The following is a 10,034-nucleotide window of genomic DNA, read 5'->3' as shown; positions in this document are numbered from 1 at the left end:
TGTTTTTTCTGCATGGAAGACCTGTATCTTTGTATTTCCAGCTCTAGCACAGCACTGGAATGGCACTGATGCTCAGTAAATGTTTATTAAGTGAATAAATACTGGAGAAAATTCTCACAGAGTTGAGAGAAAACAGCAAGAAACAGGCTGATAAAAGGCAAGGTTGGGGGACATGTTTTTTCAACCTGTAAGCAGGATTTCAAAACACTGACTATGGAGGTGATGAGGATTATCCAAGGTTTTGAGTGGCCATTCTGAGAAATTCCCACATGTCACAAGATATGTAATACTTGAGCCTTACTAGATGACAGATGGAAAAGGACAAAGGATCAAAATTGGAGTTATAATCCCTTCTCTGGCACTGATTAGAATTATATGACTTTGGAGATTATTTTTTTCAACTGTAAGGCATCTTGGTGTCATCCATCTTGTCCAGTTGTCTCACTTTGCAGACGAGTAAACCGAGACCCAGAATCGTTAAGCGGCTCACTAAAATTTATACACACGGCATTGGCTGAAGTGAGACAGACCTTTTCTCCAACAGAATGTTGAGCATGGTGCATTTACTTGGTTTCCAAGAAAGAGGGTCTGGCGTGACTAAAACCAGCCATCATGGGAAATTATCAGCTCCAAGACAAAAGGCAAGTATAAAGTAGGGAAATGAAGCCAAGGCCACTGACCAGGTTTCTGGACAAAAGGTACCAAGAGAGATGTCACAATGACCGACCTGAAATGGAACAAAATCATGAATCAGCAAAGATAACTTCTGGGCTAAAGGGTTCAGAGGAGCTCCCTCCTGGAGCTTCAGGAGGAGACACAGACAACTTGATCTCAAGGGTTGATTCTAAGAGCTTAGATTCAGTTCTGGCCCTCCAGTTCACATGCAACAACATCTTAAAAATATTTGGCAGCTATCATCTAACAGTGCCTTAAATGTGATGACAGGGTCTCTCAGTGGAATTTATAGGTCTTAAGTTGCTAGTTCAACTTGGCCATCTGTTCAGAAAACCTTCACTTTGAGAAATGGCCCAGTAACTTTGTCGGTTCCTCAAAGATGGAGACTGATTTACAATTCCGTCTACCCTCAGAACCCAGCACACTGGGTGATTGGGTAATGATTAGGTAATCATATTTGTCAGGTAGGAGAGGCTCTGCTGTGTAACAAATAAGCCCTGAAATCACAGAGGCTTCACAACAAGGAGTGATTTTTCTATCTTGTGCAAGATTGGCAGAGGATCTCCTCCACACAGACACTCAGATATCCAGGCCACTTCCTCTAGAACCTCTGCCAGTTCAACACATGGTCTCCATGGTACTTTCCAAAAGGAAGAGAGTGATGGTGGAGGCACACTGGCTTTTAATTGCTTGAGCCCAGAAATAGTCAAATTGCTGTAGCTCAGAATCCTCAGGGAGGTTTCAAAGCACAGGCAGCCTTAAATGAGGGCTAATGTCTTTGCATCCATGTGATGACAAAGCCATACAGTTGATAGAGTTCTGGTGACACAGCACATGAGTCAACCTGGTTAGGATAAAGGAGATTGACTCCAAACTCCAGCTCATCTCGTTAGCCCTGTGATCTTGGATACTCTTCTTAGCCTCTTTGTTTCACTTTTCTTGTCTATAAAATGGATATGATGATGATGATGATGATGATGATATCCATTTTCAGGATTGTTTAGAAGATTCATTGAGGTGGTAAATGTGAAAAAGCTTTTATGACATCTCCAATGCTATTAGAACTTTCACAAGATTTTTTTTCCTTCTGTTTTTCCCCAATAGTTGGTGTTATCTTACATTACACTAAAAGTGAGTTATGAGGCTGAATCATGAACAGAGAGGTCTTCCACAGGACGGGGTCCTATTTATTATTAATTTTCTGTGTCTTCACTGCCTATCACAGATCCCAGCACATAATGATACTTAACAAGTATCTGCTAAATGAATGGGTGACTGAATGAGTGAACTTTAAACCTCACCAATGCAGTAATGAAAGGGAACATACTCGAACCCTCTGGTTTTCTGACTTAAATGTAAGTCTCTCAGGATTCTACCCTAATAATCTACAAGAACTGCAAATCATAGCTTTCCCTTCATCATCCACCCATCTTTTTCCCTTTACTCCATAAGCTCTCCCCCTAGAATCATAAAATGGCCCCTGGGTCAAAGATGCAATAATGTATTCTCTGTTGCATTTTCTCCTTCTCCAACCAAAATGATCATCCTTCCCCCTCTGCTAGGTTTGAACAACTCTAATGATAATAAAACCTATAATGTAATATTAATAATAGGAACACCAACAATAACAGTGACAGTTAACTGAGTACTACTTGTGAATTGTTGTCCTGAGCACATGACATCAATTATGTTTGTTAGTCCTCCCACAACCTTGGAATGAGAGGTCCTTCCTGTTTTAGAGATGAGGGAATTGGTAAGGTGATAGTAGTGCTGTGATTTAAACTCAGGTGAATCTGAATCCCAGATTTTGCTATGAACTGCTTTTCAATATTGCCCCTTTCAGAATCTTAGTCATGCTCTAAGCATCCATGATTGGTTGTTTCAAACATAAAATATGACACTGATGATGAATTTATATAGGAAACAGACAGATTTGTCTAAGGGTTTCTACTCCCAGAATTGCAGTCTTTCTGTTTCCCCTGGTGGTTAAGATAAATTTGTTTGTCTACTTCCTTATTCCAACCCTGTTCTTTAGAATGTGCTTTCCACCATGCCTCTTAATTATGTTGGCTTTAGGGTTAAATGATGCTCCAAGTACTATTGCTGGCCCAACCTTCTCAAAGTTGGTTGTGTAAATCAACAACTCTCCCTTGCTCATGTATTCCGTTGGCTAGGAATTCATATTTGGCAAATGAAGGACACTTCCCTGCTTTTATGATGACTGAAGACTCAGCTTGGTGTGATTTGAACATGTGGGAGTTGGGGAGCTGGGGCTGAGGGTTAGCTTCCATGGTGGTTTTCCAACTCACATGTCTGATTCTTGAGTTTGGGGCAGGCTGTTGACCACAGCATCCACCCATGGTTTTTCCATATTGCTTGGGCTTCCTCACAAAATGGAGGCTGTGTTCCCAGAGAGTCTGTATTGAAGAGGAAGCAATCTGAGAGGACGTCTACCAGGATAATCAGGTAAGAGCTGCATGACCTCTTCTGATCTAGCCTTAGAGTCACACAACACCTATTCCACTTTGTTCTCTTAGTTATAAGTAAGTAATAAATTCAGCTTAAAGAGGAATGGAGAGATACTCTGCTTCTCAAATAGAAGAATTTCCAAGAAATTGCAGCTATTAGTAACACTGTCACAAGTCAATAAAGATCATTCATTCATATATTGATATTCTTTAGAGCAAAGAGGTATGCCACTCAAAGAGAGCATGGTGACACAACCCACAACACCAAAAGAAAAACATGTACAGTGGTAAATGGAGTCAGGACACAATCTTACAATATAGCAGCTGTAGTCATTAAAATTATGTTTTCTTTTTTTTTTAAGATTTTATTTATTTATTTGAGGGAGAGAGTGAGAGAGAAAGCACGAATGAGGTGAGGGGCAGAGGAAGAAACAGACCCCGCTGAGCAGAGAGCCCCACATGGGGCTTGATCCCAGAACCCTGGGATCATGACCTGAGCTGAAGGTAGCCGCTTAACTGACTGAGCCACCCAGGTGCCCCTAAAATTATGTTTTCAAGTAATTGAAAAAGATAAGGAGAAATGTGTCAATGTATTAGTAAGCTGAAAAATGCTAGTTAGTATGTAGAACCTCTACGTACAGTCACGGATTGAGAGAATCTGGCATCATGGATAATTTCTCTTTTCTTGTGCTTATCCATATGCATGAATATTTTTACAATAAGCATACGCTGCTTTTGTAATCAGTAAAAAAAAAAAATGGAGCTGGAAAGAGGAGTTTGGAGAAATGAAAATATCTGCATTAGTTTCAAAAGACCAAGAAACAGTTTGAGTCAAGCTCTTGTATGTGCACGTATGTGCATGTGCAGGGAGAGGGGGTAGTCTCACCTTCTGAAGCCTGGAGGCCGGCTGGTGGGGCAGACATGAGGGGGCACTGTGTAGGGGAAGGAATCTTTGCCTCATTATGTGCAAGCTCAAGCTTTGAGGGGGGGAAGTCGGAAGGGGAGAGACTTGTGCAAAGCCAAATGGCTAGTTATTGGAAGGGCTTGGCAGGGAGCACTGGCTGCTAGGTCCCTGGCCAGAACGTATTTCCTCCCCACCTGCTGCCATTGTCAATGAAGTGACAAGCAGCAGCTGCCGGCTCCTTACATGAAGGACTGACACATTTCCACTCCCAGTGGGCGTCTTGCCTACGGCACTGTATCTATGAGGATGTGTGGAAGCTTCTGGCTTAGGAAAGCAGAGTGTGATTTTATGGAAATTGGGCTGGGTGTTGTGATAAACTTAGCAGTCGTTGGTCATATCCAATGACAGGTGACAATTTTATTCTGAAAGAAGCTGAACTTAAGAGAGGACTGGGAAGAAGCTTAACGACCGTGAGCTTTCTTGGTTAAGGGGAAAATGATAAAGATCCAGCTCTAGGGGTGGCTCAGGGGAGGAGCCCCACAATTCAGATATTCGGTTTCTAAAGCTTTCTAGGGGACCAGATGGCATTGGTGCATCTAAAGGCAGCTCAGAAAGAATATATCTTTCCTATCCCTGTATACTGAGACACATGTTCTACAGATCTCTGAAAACAAAATTCAAGATTAAAATATTTTGCCATCAATATTCTGTATTTTTACTTTCAAGTTCCATTGCATAAGGGCAAAATCCTCATACAGATGCTTCTGGCCTTTCGTATCTTCTTTTATCACCTGTGAATCTTTAATAAAGATGGGTTGCCTGAGGCAGGCACAGGTGGATCTGAGACAGTTTGGGAGGGAGGCTGGCTGAAGGAGTCATGAGAGAAGAAACACTTAGTACTTGGACCCAGTCATTCATAGGGTTTCCTGGACAAGACTGTGGCCAAAAATACTTACGAGGACTGGGTGGTGATGCAGCAGGTCATATAACTCTAATGGACAGGGCTAAAGTTTGGATTTTTTACCCCCCACATTTTAGTCCTGCTAGAAGTAACATTTTACAGATTGCTTTTGTGGTTTTTCTCTGCTGATTTTTCAGAGAAAATGTCAAGGAATGATTATTGCTTTTCAGAAGGTCATAAGCACGGTAGATATGAACAGTTTTGACTAATTCTTAGATGGTGTTCTGCCAGTTCTGTTTGAGGTGCTCTTTTCTATAGCATAACAAAGCAATTTTCTCTTCCTGCTTCTCCCTCATTGAGTACTTCCTATATATCCTGCATGTTATATAGGTTTTTTTCAGTTCTCACAAGAACTCTATGATGGCTGTTAGGATTCTTCTCCTTTAAAGAAGCAGGGACTTCCTAGAGGTGCATAGAGGTGAATTACTACTCAATGCCACTGGCTGTGAGGTTATTGGAATGGGCTCCAGATTCATGTTATATGGAGATGTTTTATACCCTGAAGGCAGGGAACCTGGCTACTTCTGGTAGTTAGGGCTAAGTTCCCCACATGGGTGTAGAGTTTCCCAGATAAAGTATTGGGTGATGCAGATTATAGGGCCAATGTCTTTCTAGAAGAGACAAGACATTTCCTCCAGAAGCAAGAAGCTAGGAGAAGCTTATGATTGGAGGGGCAAGCCTGAGAGGGCGCCAGTGAGCAGAGCTGGTACGGGGGACAGGGCACACCCTACAGCCAGTCACCCTGGTAGTGTAGAAAATTCACCAGTTAGGGCGCCTGGGTGGCTCAGTCCGTTAAGTGTCTGCGTTTGGCTCAGGTCATGATCCCAGGATCCTAGGATTGAGCCCCACATCAGGCTCCTTGCTCAGTGGGGAGCCTGATTCTCCCCTGCCCACAGTTCCATCTGTTTGTGCTTGCTCTCCCTCTCTCTCTCTCTCTCTTGCTTGCTCTATCAGTCTATAAATATATTTAAAAAAAAAAAAAGTTGTCCAGGCACCAAAAAAAAAAAAAAAAAGAAAGAAAGAAAGAAAGAAAAATAGAAAGAAAGAAAATTTGCCAGTGTATCACTTCATGTAGAGATCATCTAGAATCCAAAATTTTTTGATCTTAAATATAAGGTATCAATTAAATACAAAAATAAATCCTTCAAACAGTTGGCTAAAAAACCCTTAAAATGCTGAATTTCACACAAAATAGTAAAGGACACAAAAGGACACGTTTACAGTATGGTGCAACCTTGGTGGAAGTTCAGTATTTAAAACTATAAGAAGAATTCAGAAGTAGCCACAGGCAAATGTGTTTAAAAATGATTGAAAAGCCAAACAGATTTCTAAAAAGGAGAGACCCTGGAAAGGACTCAGGGAGAGAGATTAAATAGTAGATAAATTGGTCCTTAGATGACTAATCATTAAGAAATTTAGCTTTGCAGGGAATTAGCTCAAGTCCAAAAAGATTGCCTGGAAGATGCTCGTGGTCATGACTAATGCCCCAGGGATTCTGAGTGGTGGCAGCATACTGCAAGTCGGGGACAAGCTCTTTCAAGATCACATGGTTGTATGGAAGCATATCAGAATATCTGAAGGATGAAGGAATGATTCTAGGCCGATGATTTTTCTTGCCACAATTCTAGGTCCAGAGGGCTGATTTGTTTGAGAAAAAAGCAGTGTACTTTTCCTGGAATGGGAGAGTCATGGGCTGAGCCACAGGGTACTGAAAGGGAGAAACAAATGTTTCGGGATTACATACAGGCAACAAGAGAGAAGCCTGACAGATGTTGAGTGGGAAACTCTGGGCAGAAAAAGAGCTATCTGAAGATGAGTTGTAAGAGGAGGAATCCCATGCCCTTGGCACTGCCCTTGGCAATGCTCTTGTGCCTTCCCTTTAAGGAACTCTAAAGACAAAGGTTATTCTTCAAGCTTCTAAGTACAGATTTTGTTGTTGTTAGATGTATTGACAAGCAGAGAGCAGCTTCAAGATGGCCCAGCTATTTGGGTTACAATCTGGCAGAAGGCATGTTGGAAGATACAGATTAACCCTTGGAGCTCGTTTCCTTCCTCTTCCTTTTGACATCCAGGGAGCTATGAGTAGGAAGGGCCAGGTGAGCTAACACAGTGTATTTCCAAATACCTCAGGGGTGGGAATGTGTTTATGGGATTAGGTCAAGCGAATTAGAAACAGGAGAACATAAACAGGAGAAACAGGCCCAGAGATGTGCTAGTTCATTATTTTTTTTATTTAATGGGGCCAGAAGACAAAAAATCTGAAGATTTCACATTAAAATTAGGTTTCCCATTCCTGGTGGAAAACCGGAAGGTATGAAAATAAGTCTATAGGACATGCTAGGCGGGACCTGAGAAGCGGTTGTCACCTTTCAGTGGGATGCATGCTCTCTGGCTTGCTGAATCTCCAGACCCCGGACCTTCTTGACACCTTACCCCCATGGGCTCCACACTGCGTTAGGAGCCCCTAGCATCAATCACCTGCGCCCGTCTGTGAATCATCACGACCAAGCAAAGGAAATGCCGAAGACCCGCCACGTCTCCCAAATGCCTTCTTTGGAGGCTACTATCCAGTGGGGGAGAAACAAAGACTCCCACAACCGAAGCTCCAAACTAACAGCTTCCCATGGTGAGTGTGGAGGGAGAAGGCAGGGGTGTGTGGGGGGGGCGGTGGGAAGGCAGCAGATTTCATGAAATACGAAGCACCACGGAAGGGAATGATGAAGTGGGTTAAAGCCAGGAAGTAAACACATATAAATATTTGATACAGAGTTCTAAAGCAGCGCGTGAGACAGGGAGGACAATAAATAAAGATAAAAAAGATAAAGATGCTCTTGAAATGTATGCAAATCAAGCCGGCCATCTTTGAGACCATTTTAACGTGAGAATGGGGGGGGGGGGCGAAAAGTGATACACGAGCCGGGAAGGCCGTGCATTGAATTTAATTTTTTCTCCCTTGGGCATTTATGAGAAAGCTAAGACAGATTTCCTGAATTTAGGCTGCAAGTTCCTCCCAGGATTACCTCTGATGCCTTTCGTGAGTCACAGCAGAACTCTGGAGAAGGGGGAGGTCGGTGTGGGATAAGCGGAGTAGGGAAGCATTGTAGGCATTGTATCCCAGGACACCACATGGTGCTGGAGATAACCACGCGTCTCTGGAGGCACCAGCACCTCCCCTCACCCGCCTCGGGACAGCATGCTTCTGTAGCTCTGCAGCTGGTGCTACTGAGTGATTAAACCAGAGGGACCTTGAATGCCCTTCCTGTGTCCCAAAGAAAGTGAAGGTTTCTGAAGGCAGGAAACGTTCCCAGGAGCCGGTGAGCCTCTCTGGAGGGACCAGGCCCCTGGGAGAGAATATCTTCCTTTAGGATGCTTGGGATCTCAGGGGTCCAGAGTATTGCTCCAAAAAAAGGTAGAGTGCACCGAGTTCTCCATTTAATCACTCATGCACTGGAGAAATCACTTAGAGAAGAGCAGGTGCCGTTATAATCACTTAATTGAAGAAAGAAACTGCTAAGATGGCCTTACTAAATGCAGAAGAAATGCAGATGAGTGAAGATGGTTATGGTTATAATTATAACTGGCATTATTTCTTATTAACTTCTATTATTGCAGATCTCTGCAGGGCCAGGGAGAAAAAGGTAAAAAGGTAGTTTGGGTGAAAATGGCTTTCAACTATCTGCAGGGGGACAGAAAAAAATGCCTCTCAATGCTCTGAAATCACACACAACAAGAACTATTCTGAGTCCCGCTGTTCTGAAACCCTGCTTGAGAGAATGGCGCTTCTTTAATTTATCCTGTTACTCAGTTTTAAAAACTTTGTCCTTCCTGAGTTATGCCATCATCTCCCTGCCTTATTCATTTCAGCATGTCTGACCTTCTAAATCTCTCTCCATGTGGCTACTTCCTCTCCTGTGCAGTGTAGTCAGCGCATACCTCCATCTTTTAATCCATGCTTACGTCCCAGCTATGGTCCTTTTTTTCAGAAAGAAAATCTGTGGCTTGAAATCTCCCAAGAACGTCTACCGGCTCTTAGGTGTTCTACAATCTTGCTATTCAAACTGTGGTCCCTCTCTCAGCTATCCAGCTATCTCCTTGGAGCTTGTTAGAGATGCAAAATCAGAGTCTGCGCTTTTGCGTGATCCCAAGATCATTCACAGGTACACTGAATTTCAAGAGGCATGGTTGAGCAAGGTTTTCTGTTCTCTGGCCACTACATACCAGTCTAGCAAACCTGCTTAACATTTATATGTTCTCAGACAAAGTAAAAACAGGGGCCCATAAACGTAATTCCTAAATACTTAAAAATAAGTCAAGCTAGGTGTTAAATTTTTTTTTTGCTATTTTTGGAAAAATACACCTTTATAATGATCTAGAAAGCTAGGTTTTGGGTCCCCGGGTGACTTAGTTGGTAAAATGTCTGCCTTTGGCTCAGGTCATAATGCCAGGGTTCTGGGATCGAGCCTGGCATCCGGGCAGGAGGGGGTTCCCTGCTCAGCGGGAAGTCTGTTTCGCCCTCTGTCCCTCCTCCTGCTTGTTCTCTCTCTCTCTCTCCCCCTCACTCTCTCTTAGGTAAATAAAAAAAAAATAAAAAAAAAATTTAAAGCTAGGTTTCCTTTAGAATTCTCCTGTAGTTCCATGGTATAACTTACCAAAAAAGCCCTGAGCATGAATAGACATCTCACCCACCCGTCCAACATCTGTCCACAGCCCCACCAACAGCTGTTCCTGTGCCCGTTTTTCAGGCTTAGAGACACTTTCCCAGTACCATGGTCCATCCTCAAGAGCATGGACTCAGGAAAGAGGCCAGTCAGGCCTTGGAAGGAGGACACGAGTTTTTTGAAGAGGAAATTCTGTGCATCTTGTACCTGATGAACGGTCTGAAAAGCGAGGAGCATGGACTCTGGGAAAGCAACATCTCTTTAGCCCCAGAAGCTCCTTGACTCATTGAGAAGGGTGAGGCTGGACAAATTCAGCCTTCTAAAGGTGGGTCCTTCTAAATTCTGGGCCCTCTTTCACTTAAGTTGAA

Source organism: Lontra canadensis, unplaced genomic scaffold (assembly GCF_010015895.1).
Source record: "Lontra canadensis isolate GAN:19392208 unplaced genomic scaffold, GSC_riverotter_1.0 scaffold16, whole genome shotgun sequence".
Classification (NCBI taxonomy): Eukaryota; Metazoa; Chordata; class Mammalia; order Carnivora; family Mustelidae; genus Lontra; species Lontra canadensis.
The sequence above is the reverse complement of the archived record's forward strand: the minus strand, read 5'-3'. Positions refer to the sequence as shown.